General features: G+C 34.5%; 1 protein-coding gene across 12 annotated transcripts in view; it reads left to right on the plus strand.

The window, feature by feature from the left end:
* Positions 1–12420, plus strand: part of dock3 (dedicator of cytokinesis 3) — a 201138-nt gene that overhangs the window by 98983 nt on the left and 89735 nt on the right. The window contains exon 1 of one of the 12 annotated variants that reach the window (XM_058760913.1): positions 11146–11384. The exons of the other annotated variants lie outside the window; for them this stretch is intronic. The gene's annotated coding sequence lies outside the window, so the exon portion shown is untranslated. Of the gene's footprint in view, positions 1–11145; positions 11385–12420 lie in introns of those variants that run through there. 12 annotated transcript variants of the gene reach the window in all.

Here is a 12420-nt window from a genome sequence, read left to right on the forward strand (position 1 = left end):
TGAGAGCACTATTGTAAAAAATGAATTCTTCGGGTTTTGCTGACATTTAATGCTATCTTTTAATCAAAACATAAACATTGTTTTTGTATCTGCGAGGCTTCCCTAACACATTTTCCCTGTGTTAACATCAGTAATTATGACTGTCGAATGTCTGACTTGACTCTTGGTAATTTGCCCTCCGCCCCCAAACATATGATTCGACTGTCAGTCGACTATCGGCAAGATTCGAAAATTCCGATTCGATTATGAAAATCCTTAGTCGGGGACACCCCTAGTTAAATACATAATTAAACTTAATGTTTTTTTATTTTTCTAACAATTTAATTATTAATTAATAGTTTGACCTTTATAATATCTTGAGTAATTTGTGTTTGAGACAAATCAGTTGAGCAAATGATTCAATGATTTGCTCATAAAGATCACTTATTTCATTCCTGAATGAATCGTTAGATACATAATTAGATTGGCAATAAAAAAAAACTGCGGACATTCATTTGTATTTAATTATCTAATTTTGAGTAATTTTTTTTTTTTAACACATCAGTTGGCTAAATAATTAAATGATTTGCTCATAAAGAGAGTCACTTATTTAATTCCTGAAAGAATAAGTGTTTTCAACGAATTGGTCGAGTGAATATTTCAATGATTTGCTCAAAGACAGTTTTTTGTTTCATTCCTGAATTAATCATTAAATAAATAATTAAATTGTTAATAAAATGAATTTGATGGTTTTGATGTTTTATTAACAATTTAATTATTACCTATTGATTTGTTTAAATATTTAATTATTTAACTCTTTCCCCGCCAGCGTTTCTGGAAAAAGTTGCTAGCCACCGCCAGCATTTTTGATGATTGTCACAAAAATTTCATGGACCCCGGAAAATTTTGTTCTATGAATATCTAAACATGCAATACATCAAAATAAAGAAAAGAGCCTCTACTTTTAAACAAACAAATCCGTTTTATTCTAGGTTCACGCATTCTTTTTTATCAACACTTGAATGTAGGTAATTTTCATAAAAGTTTCATAAAAACTTTGTCTTCCTCGCCTGGGTTTTTTTGATCGGGACGTTCTAGACTCATTCATGAGATGTGTAATAACACCCCCGAGCATATAACAGTGAGAACACAGAAACCTAGAAAAATTAGTGTTTGGCTGGGAAAGAGTTAATAATTTGGCCCTCCATAGTATTAAAACATGTCCCAAATGATGGTTACATTTATTTTTATTACTCCTAAAATGCATATCTACATTTATCGATTATCTCATACATGTATAAATATATGAGTGATATTTTGTTAAACAATGTGTTTAAAGACATATAAAGGTTGAGCCCTTAACCCCTAAACGTTACTTTATATAAACTTAATAGAAATGCAAACCCACTGCCTAACCTCCCTTTCTGCCTGTGCAAAAAACAAGGAACACAACTTTAAAAAATCAATACCACGAGCTCTTCAGCAATCTTAAGTTTCTCTTTTTTAGCCACATCTCTTCTACTCCTCCTCAGCCTTCCTCCGTCTGTCTCACTTTCTCTTCTTTTCTCGCCCACCATAGTGCCCACTTTGTCTAAACAAATTTCACAAATGGCCGCAGCGGGGCGTCTCAAACGCAAGAAGACGAACCGGAATTTTCCAGAGGATCCAGAGAACTCTTTCCGCACAGCTTGTACTCAGAATGAGGCATATCACAGCCTTCCCATGGCAATCCTACTCCACTTCCTGTTTATTTTTAGCATTTAGCACTATTGTTAACTGAGCCTAATGATAATGTTTCAGCCTGTTTAACGCTATGCTGTCGCTAAGAATGGCCCAGTCTAATCTGGTTGATTCAAGACTCAAAAAGACAACTGGTTTGAATCAGTCTAATGACTCATTCACTGACTGAATCAGATATGCTTACTTATGATAGCATTCAACATTACATGTGCTCAAAATAGCAGTTTATCTTGACGTTTACTGTATTTACAGTCTTAAAGCCTAGCACTTCACTGTTAATCAGTGCTATGTGTTTGCTAATGCAGATAGTTTTGTTGTGGAGCGTCAGAAATTCTCCTGCATTGCCCTGCAGTTCTTTGAAAGGTTGCTAAGCAACTAGTTGTGCAGTTGTGTTATCAATCACTGATGAGTGAAACGAGAGAACAGGAGACGCCCGGAGATGACCTGACGGATAGCCTGAGTGTGTTTGTGGAGGGAAAACGATAGCAAAAAACCAGGAAAGGAAACAAGAGGGAGTTTTTCCACTTGATCACCAAAAGATAATACTCTGCGATAATCATTCTTTTTGGTATTTTTGATCTGAGCCTCCCACAAGTATGAAAATGAAAGGCTGGATTATCATGCATCAATGCAAAAAAAAAAAAACACATTAGACTGCCTGTAGTATTTCCGTGGAAGATATTGTTTTTGTTGTCTTGAAGAGTTTTTGCAACCACACTTAAAATTCAGCACAAAACTGTAAAGTGGCCCCAAAAGGTATATTTGGATATTCAGTTGTTTTCTATTTGAGGAGTCATATTTATATCTAAACAGCTGATGAATGTCTTAAAGATTTATACATTTGATTTCATGATTCACAATTTTTTTTTAAACAAAATTAGATTTAAGACAAATTATAAACTAAATGTGTCCTTTTTATTATTGGTTGGACAAAATGCTGCATGTTTCTTTGTGAATATAGTACTTGCATATTATTGCTCTTTTGTTGGTTTAGATTGCTTCTATTGTCCTCATTTGTAAGTCGATTTGGATAAAAATATAAAATTTAAACATAATGTTAATGTAAATAACAAAACTAAATTGAAATTTTAAAACAAGCCCCAAATCAAATAAATAACACAAATAAAAATAAATCTCTTCATATAAACAAAATAAGGCTTTGTCTCTGCTTTTTTCATTTAAAATTAGAGCCAACCACTGCATTTTAATCATGATCCAAACAAAGATGCTGCATACATGCAACATGGGCAGTTTTTAATCTAAATTAGATTGTATAATTTCGACTGGTTTGACTTCAGTTTTGTGAAACTATACATAAAAAAATATCTGCAAGAAACAGAAACAGCAGACGAGGTGAATGAGATGAAGATTCACTCTCTGCACTTGGCACTTAAAGTGTTTCCTTGGTTTTCGCTGTAAACAAAGCAGCACTGCACTTATGAAGTTTAATATGCATTATACAGAGGCAAGATGAAAAAAAAAAAAATACCATCTAAACTTTTTTAACCCTTTAACGCGTACGATCACACCGGTGTGATTAGAACGTTCAGTGCGACACGCCATCAACTGCTGAATTCAAATCTGCTTTCTGGCGCGGAGCCAGATCAGACGCGCGAGCGCTTGTCATATTATCACTTATTCAGTGTTTTCAACCATATAATGCTTATTTTAGATTTCAGACATTTAAATATACATAAGTACTAGCAAAACCATACATTTATAGTTTGTAAAATATGCACTGATGTCTATGGAAGCAGCAATAATAATCCTTACAAATATAATCTGACGACATGTTTTATTGATATCATATACAGATTGTGTAGATAACTTTAAAGTTTACTCTGCTCTTCACCCAGTTTACTGGAGACTTACTTTAACGTGTTTCGGGAGGAGAGGATGAATTTATGTGTTGTAAATCCCACAGCTTGGATTCCGCGCGAACAAACATGGCGGCGCCCATCACCCGGTATAGATCAACTAACACGGTCATTATAAAAGTGTTTAAACAACCAAATACATTTACTTGCACATATTTCAGAATCGGAATATCAGATATTTTTATAATATAGCGAGTATGTTTGTGAATATTAATATTAAAAAAAGGAAAAACGAAATAAAAGCAATCCATGTGTCATACAGCGCTATTAGGGCTGCGGTGTCACATGACAAGCATGACGCTTCGCCATGGAAACAATAAGGCTATAAATTCTAAAATAACGGTCGCCTAAAAAAACTCACGCCGGGGGCTCAGCTAGAATATTTTAAACTCACGTGCGAAAGGGTTAAAGACAGTAAGTTCCCCTAAGACATACATTCATATAAACTCCTACCCCTAATTGAATTGCAATTTGTTTAGTATCTCAACCGATTTGAATCATCACATATTTTAATCGATTTTCAACCGGCTTGCGGTTAATCGTTACATCCCTAGTCGTCATTCATAAATCCTCTCCTGTGGCCTCATGGGATAGTAAAGGGTCCATCGTATGCACACTTCAGAGTCACGCCGGGAGTAGTTGGTCATCTTGGGTACTTTTTGCCTACTCTTTTATGAGAACTGTAAATTTGGACATGCTTCTTTTGTCAGATACTGTTTTTCACCTACTATATAGTATGGAAGTGTGCAAAATGAAATAAGTGACTGTCTTTATTAACAAAATAATTGAACCAGTGACTTAACTAATTTGTTTAAAAACATTGGTTTGTTCAAATATGAAACTTGTTATGAGTAAATCATTAAATGATTGGCTCAACTGATTAGTTTAAAAACACTGATTCATTCAGGACAGAAACAAGTGATTGTATTTACGAGTGAATCATTTAATCAAATCGCAACCATGCTGATATTTAAACTAACAGCTCTTGCTCATGTCATATTACTTAATTAGCAAACACGCTAAACACAACATCTTCCAAATGCAAATGCTTACATCAAGTGGATGTGTTAGTGAAATATGTGTGCAGAAATCCCCAATATTGTATCGGGGACAGTCGGATGATGGGTGTACATGTGTGACGGCGGGACGTGAGGTGTGTAATACAGTATTAGCTGAGTCTCTCTGGGTTCCGTGCTGCTCTGAGACTTGGGCTGATGATTCACTCCGAGTGACTCATTCAGCTGGAACATTCCGGTGAATTCTGGCATAAAGGAGCAGCGTGTCCAACAGGTTTACAACACACAGATCTGGGATCGACTGCGCTTTATATTTAGAGTCACAGTGACAAAAGATAGGATGGAGGAGGGCGGTTGTTTTAGCTTTATTTCTGACGGTCACGTCTCAATCCATTACCGAAGATAAGCGAGTTGTGTGACATGTTCGAAAATGACGGTTATTTCTCATAGAAGATTCCTGTATTGCATTCCAGAGCCATCAAATCTTCCCCACAGATCCACAAATTGCAGATATTTCTTTCTTGGTGATCTCTATATATCAGAGTGGGAAAATTCCAGTTCTGTGAATGTTTCATGCTGTAAACTTGGTTAACAGACACAGATATGGACCTCATTGTTTTCTCCTTTAAACCGTTTTTTTTTTTTTTTTCGACTAATCAAAGCTCTCTCACATTCTACCCATAATGCATTGCATCTCATTCCACCCCCAACCCATCGCATTATTATCCAGGACTATTTTTTGCAGCTGTTTCAATCCGACCTTTATATATTTTGAAACACAATGTTCTCAGTCGAAATGTTTAATGTTCTCAGTACAAATCCTTTGCTCCTCTAAAGAAATCACCTTCAAGTGAGTCATGTCTGTACCTCTGTTGGCACCAAACAGAAGTGTAGTTTGACTGACTCAACAAATGGTGAAACATATTTGTGAACTGGTATTTGTGCACTTATTTTCACTGCTGTAGAAATGACAAACTTCACTGGATTTATTTTGCTCACCAGTCTGTCGGACAAAGTTTTGTTGGCTATTTAAGATTTTTTTTGGTTGATTGAGTTTGATTGATCATATTAAGTGTTTAATGACTCTGTTGTCCCTTTCACACACCACTTACTTTAGGATGGACTCACCTTTAGTCATTTCGATAATCTGCATATAAGTTTCTTTGTGGGAAAGTATTTACGGTAATGAATGCAGCGTATAGAGACGATTGTTTGTGATCAGTGTTGGAAGTAATGTTGCAAGTAAAATGTTACTGCCAGCTTGTGTGCAATTGTCAAGCATGTTACTTTTTTAACTGTATATATATATATATACAGTATATACAGATGCATCTCAATAAATTAGAATGTCGTGGAAAAGTTCATTTATTTCAGTAATTCAACTCAAATTGTGAAACTTTACCCGTGATGCAAAAATTTCCACCAATCAGAGTCGTACCAAAAGAACTTGCAGGGCTCCCTAGGCTCTCAAAATGCCATATTGTCTCTACAGTTTTTATATTTTACAATTGTATACATTCATGCTGCTTTAATGAAGACTTTTTAAAAATGCATATGGTAAAAAATTTAGTGGGCACTAATACACTACAAGTGCATCTCAATAAATTACAATGTCGTGGAAAAGTTATTTTATTTCAGTAATTCAACTCAAATTGTGAAACTCATGTATTAAATAAATTCAATGCACACAGACTGAAGTAGTTTACGTCTTTGGTTCTTTTAATTGTGATGATTTTGGCTCACATTTAACAAAAACCCACCAATTCACTATCTCATCAAATTAGAATATGACATGCCAATCAGCTAATCAACTCAAAACACCTGCAAAGCTTTCCTGAGCCTTCAAAATGGTTTCTCAGTTTGGTTCACTAGGCTACACAATCATGGGGAAGACTGCTGATCTGACAGTTGTCCAGAAGACAATCACTGACACCCTTCACAAGGAGGGTAAGCCACAAACATTCATTGCCAAAGAAGCTGGCTGTTCACAGAGTGCTGTATCCAAGCATGTTAACAGAAAGTTGAGTGGAAGGAAAAAGTGTGGAAGAAAAAGATGCACAACCAACCGAGAGAACCGCAGCCTTATGAGGATTGTCAAGCAAAATCGATTCAAGAATTTGGGTGAACTTCACAAGGAATGGACTGAGGCTGGGGTCAAGGCATCAAGAGCCACCACACACAGACGTGTCGAGGAATTTGTCTACAGTTGTCGTATTCCTCTTGTTAAGCCACTCCTGAACCACAGACAATGTCAGAGGCGTCTTACCTGGGCTAAGGAGAAGAAGAACTGGACTGTTGCCCAGTGGTCCAAAGTCCTCTTTTCAGATGAGAGCAAGTTTTGTATTTCATTTGGAAACCAAGGTCCTAGAGTCTGGAGGAAGGGTGGAGAAGCTCATAGCCCAAGTTGCTTGAAGTCCAGTGTTAAGTTTCCACAGTCTGTGATGATTTGGGGTGCAATGTCATCTGCTGGTGTTGGTCCATTGTGTTTTTTGAAAACCAAAGTCACTGCACCTGTTTACCAAGAATTTTTGGAGCACTTCATGCTTCCTTCTGCTGACCAGCTTTTTGAAGATGCTGATTTCATTTTCCAGCAGGATTTGGCACCTGCCCACACTGCCAAAAGCACCAAAAGTTGGTTAAATGACCATGGTGTTGGTGTGCTTGACTGGCCAGCAAACTCACCAGACCTGAACCCCATAGAGAATCTATGAACAAAAAATGAGACCAACAAGAGACCAAAAAATGCAAATGAGCTGAAGGCCACTGTCAAAGAAACCTGGGCTCCCATACCACCTCCATGCCACGCCGAATTGAGGCAGTAATTAAAACAAAAGGAGCCCCTACCAAGTATTGAGTACACATACAGTAAATGAACATACTTTCCAGAAGGCCAACAATTCACTAAAAATGTTTTTTTTTATTTTTTATTATTATTGGTCTTATGAAGTATTCTAATTTGTTGAGATAGTGAATTGGTGGGGTTTTGTTAAATGTGAGCCAAAATCATCACAATTAAAAGAACCAAAGACTTGAACTACTTCAGTCTGTGTGCATTGAATTTATTTAATACACGAGTTTCACAATTTGAGTTGAATTACTGAAATAAATGAACTTTTCCACGACATTCTAATTTATTGAGATGCACCTGTATACATATATATATATATATATATATAATAAAAAACTATCTTTTTTTTTTTTTTGGTATGTTAATACTTTTATATTCTTTAAATACTTAGATGTTAGAGCATAAATGATTCCTTAAGTCATGTTTCCTGTAATGGAGAGTTTTAAAGTAATCATATTACTTAGTGATTTTACCTTTTTTTTTTTTTTGCATAATTGTGTAATAATAATATTAATTATTTAGTAATTATTATGAATAATAATAATAATAATAGTTATTATTATTATTATTATTATTAACTTACTCAAATTAATTTTAAACCACTAATAATTATATTACACTGTTAAATGTAATATTTAGCAAATTTCAAAATTAATTGTCATAATTTCCCTACTATGCAGTATAAGCCACATTTCAATTGTAAAATTTAAATTAATGTATTTTGATTTCATCTGTGTTGTTTGATTGTTTATTTATTTGTGTTGTTTTTAGATTGAATCTCAATCAAATAAAACAAAATAAAATAAAAATAGATCACATTTCACTCCAAAAACCAAGAGAAAGAATTATGATTTTATTTTTCTTAACCAAGATTATATTTAGCTTAAAGAAAATGCCTAAACCACAATGTATTTATTTATTTGATTGATTGATTGATTACAACATGCTTTTCAAGTAAATAAGGCACATTTTGGCTCCTAAATGTACTTATCATTACTGTAATGTGGAAAAATGTGTACAGTATTTGTGTCATATACCATATATTGATGAAATACACAAATTATATATTATTTTCTATATAGTTTGATGCACTGATTTTGAAAACACATGCATAAAATAACTTCTTTTGGAGCTTAACTCACCCAAGTTCCCCAACACTACCTATACGACCCAAAAAGTTTCTGTGTGGCAAGTGTAAATTCACATCCACAATATGGATGCGTTTCAGCATCAGTGCCACTGATCGACTGGTTCTCCATAACAATATGGCCGCACAGATGCCTTGCTCAGCTAGTGTGGCTTCTTGCGGATCTCTTGCTGTTTTCAAGGACTCACACAATTTGTAATGCCCATCCATGAGTGAGAATATCAGCCTCGCGATCTGACAAAGCCTTTCTGGAATCCGTATTTGAACAATCTGATAGCTGCACCTGGACAGAATAGCCTGAGATTGTGGGCTTGGATTTGATTCGTTGCTTTAAGCAGCAACTTATGTCTAATCACTGTGATTGTAGGTAGCACATCGTAGTTTTCTTTGAACACTGTCAGCTTGCCAAGACGCCACATTAGACTCTCATCTCAGTGGAATCAGAAGGAAAAAAAAAATAAAATAAAAAATCCAGCCCAACACATTAGTGGTGTTGGCTAAGGAAAGTGCTTAGAGATGTTCAAACATGAATATTCAAATCATGTGGCCTGTTGAGCAGAGGTTTGCTGTTACTTGTGTGATTTTTAATATAATTATAATGCTTGCTATTAAGATACCTTTTTTCAGTATTGTAAATATTGGTATATATATATATATATATATATATATATATGTTGCTTACTATTGGATATTTACTGTATATATTTTATAAATATCTCATGCTAATTTCCCCTATTTTTATTTCCTTTATTATAATTTTAACGCTCACTAAAATTTACAAATAACAAATATTATTAACAAATAATTTAATTACACTATTAAATGTAACCTTTAGCAAATCTCAATATTAATCTTCAAGATTTTTAGTTTTTCATGCTTTACATTAGGTTGTAAAGCCTATTCGCTTGTAGCATGCAAAACAACTGTAAAACAATGTTATAAAAATATGATATATTTCATATGGAGAGGATTTATGGAGAGATTTTACTTTTTTATAATTGATGGATGTATAGATATGGTGGATATACATATTGTAACTTACTAAACATCTTTAAAACCTTAAACCACTAATCATGTTATAGCACTGTTAAATGTAAGTTTTTTTTTTGTTTGTTTTTTTTACCAAATTTCAAAATAGGTTTTCATAATTTCCCCTTATGAAACAAATAATTAAATTTAACAAATATTATTAACAAATAATTTAATTACACTGTTAAATGTAACCTTTAGCAAATCTCAATATTAATCTTCAAGATTTTTAGTTTTTCATACTGTACATTAGGTTGTAAAGCCTACAGTCACTTATAAGTAACATATATAAAATGTGTGTTCAAAATGGCATATAAACAACATACATAAAATATTATTTAAAATTAATTTAAAGATGTACAATTAAAAATAGATTATTTTACCCAATATATACCCATGCTTTATATTTTTATACTTGACTATATAATTTTTTATTGCTAGACTGTACAGATCAACATTTGTGTGTTCATTTTATTATTATTTATATACTATTATAGTTTGTATTCATATTTTGATAGCTTTTGTTTTATAGTTTTAGTTTTCATTTTTGTTTTAATAATTTTATATGTGCTTGTATTTGTAATATGTTTTAAATATTTGTATATACATTTAGTTTCTTATTTCAGCTTTAGTTTTAGTCATTTAGTATTTCAGCTTAAACCTATATTTCAGTTACAGTTACAATATTATAAATTATATATTATTATATAATATAATATTATGTATAGTTATATTATATTATATTGTGTGTGTGTGTGTTTTATATTACTTATTTATTGTACATTTTGGGTTTAGTTCATAGTAGATCTTAATCAGGGTAGTGCCACATTAGGCTGTGAGAGACTGAAGTACAGTGTGTTCAGTGGATTGCACTGCTGTGTAACATTTCTAAAGAAAAAAAAAAACAACAGTAGGCAAAAACTCCATTAAATAGTTTTGAAAGTTGTGAAAATTACGTGATCAAGGACATTAATACAGTATGCCATCGAAAAGACTGTAAGTCTATTCCTCACAGCCTCGTTTTATCCCCCTTTAAATTCAATATGCTGTTTTACTTGACTAAGGCTTATACGTCCACTTTAGACAGGAAGCAGCCACCTAACAACCACCCCAAACACCTTAGCAACCACCTATCAACACCCTGACAACTTTTATAAGAGCTAGTTCCTCTCTAGTCCCTGGATATTAGCATAACGTTGATGTTTTAGCGTGATGTTGACAGTGAGTCACTGTGAAGGCTAGCGCTCATCGCTGACAGCTGAAGACGGCGTGTTTGGGAAGCACGGCTCTGGAAAGCAAACTGGCAGCGCTTTCCTCCAATGGCAAGAATCCCTGGCATGCCTCTGCGTTTCTTCGGAGACAGCGAGGGAGGGAGCGTGTGTGCGTGTGGGCTGCTGAGAGCTTCACACAGTGCTAGTTAGGTAACTCCAATACAATGAGAGAAAGACAAGCAAGACTTCAGGAAGAGGGATAGCAATCGCATGCGGTGTCCAAAATAGATTTGCGATAAATTAGAGTTGCGCGCGAGAGAGAGAGTTACATGTATACCGCGGGCTGCTCAGGAAAGCGTGCGCTCCTGGTTGATGTGGGTGGCAACGTGTGTCTGAATGCGTGTGTGATAGAGAGCGAGAGAGGGAGAGACCGGTTGCAGAAGAAGAGGGATCGAGGTATTTGACAGCCTATGATTTCCGCACGTTTCGAACGGCTGCACGGGAGAGGTTGGAGAAGAGACGTGTCGGACTGTCGCGGTAAGTAGTGGCATTTCTTTCTTAACCGTCAAAACTAGCGATTTGAGATCGTATGTTGTGTTGATGCAGTTTGCAAGACATGCTGGTCTTGTTTGACAGAGTAGATATTGTGTTCGTAGTTGTGTCAGGCCCGCAGGTAGCACCAGGGTTACGACCTTTGAGTGGACTAACATCGTTGTGTGATGCTCAACGAAAGTTGCCACGGTAACAACGTGACATGCGGCGAAGCGTTTGTCTTTTGTTGCATGTCGGGATATCTTAATTCTCATTTTTATCAAATTTAATTGCACTTCTGTACAAAAAATAAAGCGTTTCGCAACAAGAATGTTATATTACGTCTTTTGTCGCTTGTTGTATTTTTAAACGTTTAAAACAAGTTCACCCTCATATGACAATTTTGTCATTTACTTACCCTCATGCTGCTCTAAACTTATTTTTAATTAAGTTTAATTGCACATTTGTATGAAAAATAGAGCATTTCGCAAGATGAATTTTTAGTGTTCGCTAATATTTACGTCTTTTTCTTTCTTTTTTTTTGCTGTTTACAGGAATAGTTTACCCACAAATGACAATTTGTCCATCGCTTACTCATCGTCATGCCATTCTAAACTCATTCTTCATCAAGTTTAATTCCCCTTTTGTACGAAAAATAAAGTGTTTTGCAACACGAATGCTCAGTATTTGCTAATATTCACATATTGTTCGCTCTTTCCTTTTTTTTTTGCAGTTGAAAAGACTAGTTCACCCACAAATGGGAGTTCTGTCATTGTTTACTTGTGTCATTCTAAACAAATTTTTTTTTATCAAGATTAATTTCACATCTGTACGAAAAAATAGCATTTTGCAACATGATTGCTCAGTGTTCGGCTCGCTAATATTTACATCTTTTATCACTGTTTTTTTAACTGTTTAAAACAAAATTATCTACAAATGACAATTCTGTTATTTACTCACGCTAATGCTGCTCTAAACTCATTTGTTATCAAGTTTAATTGCACTTTTATATGAAAAATAGAGCATTTCACGAAATTAATTC

The sequence above is a fragment of the Onychostoma macrolepis genome, chromosome 22 (assembly GCF_012432095.1).
Source record: "Onychostoma macrolepis isolate SWU-2019 chromosome 22, ASM1243209v1, whole genome shotgun sequence".
NCBI classification, from domain to species: domain Eukaryota; kingdom Metazoa; phylum Chordata; class Actinopteri; order Cypriniformes; family Cyprinidae; genus Onychostoma; species Onychostoma macrolepis.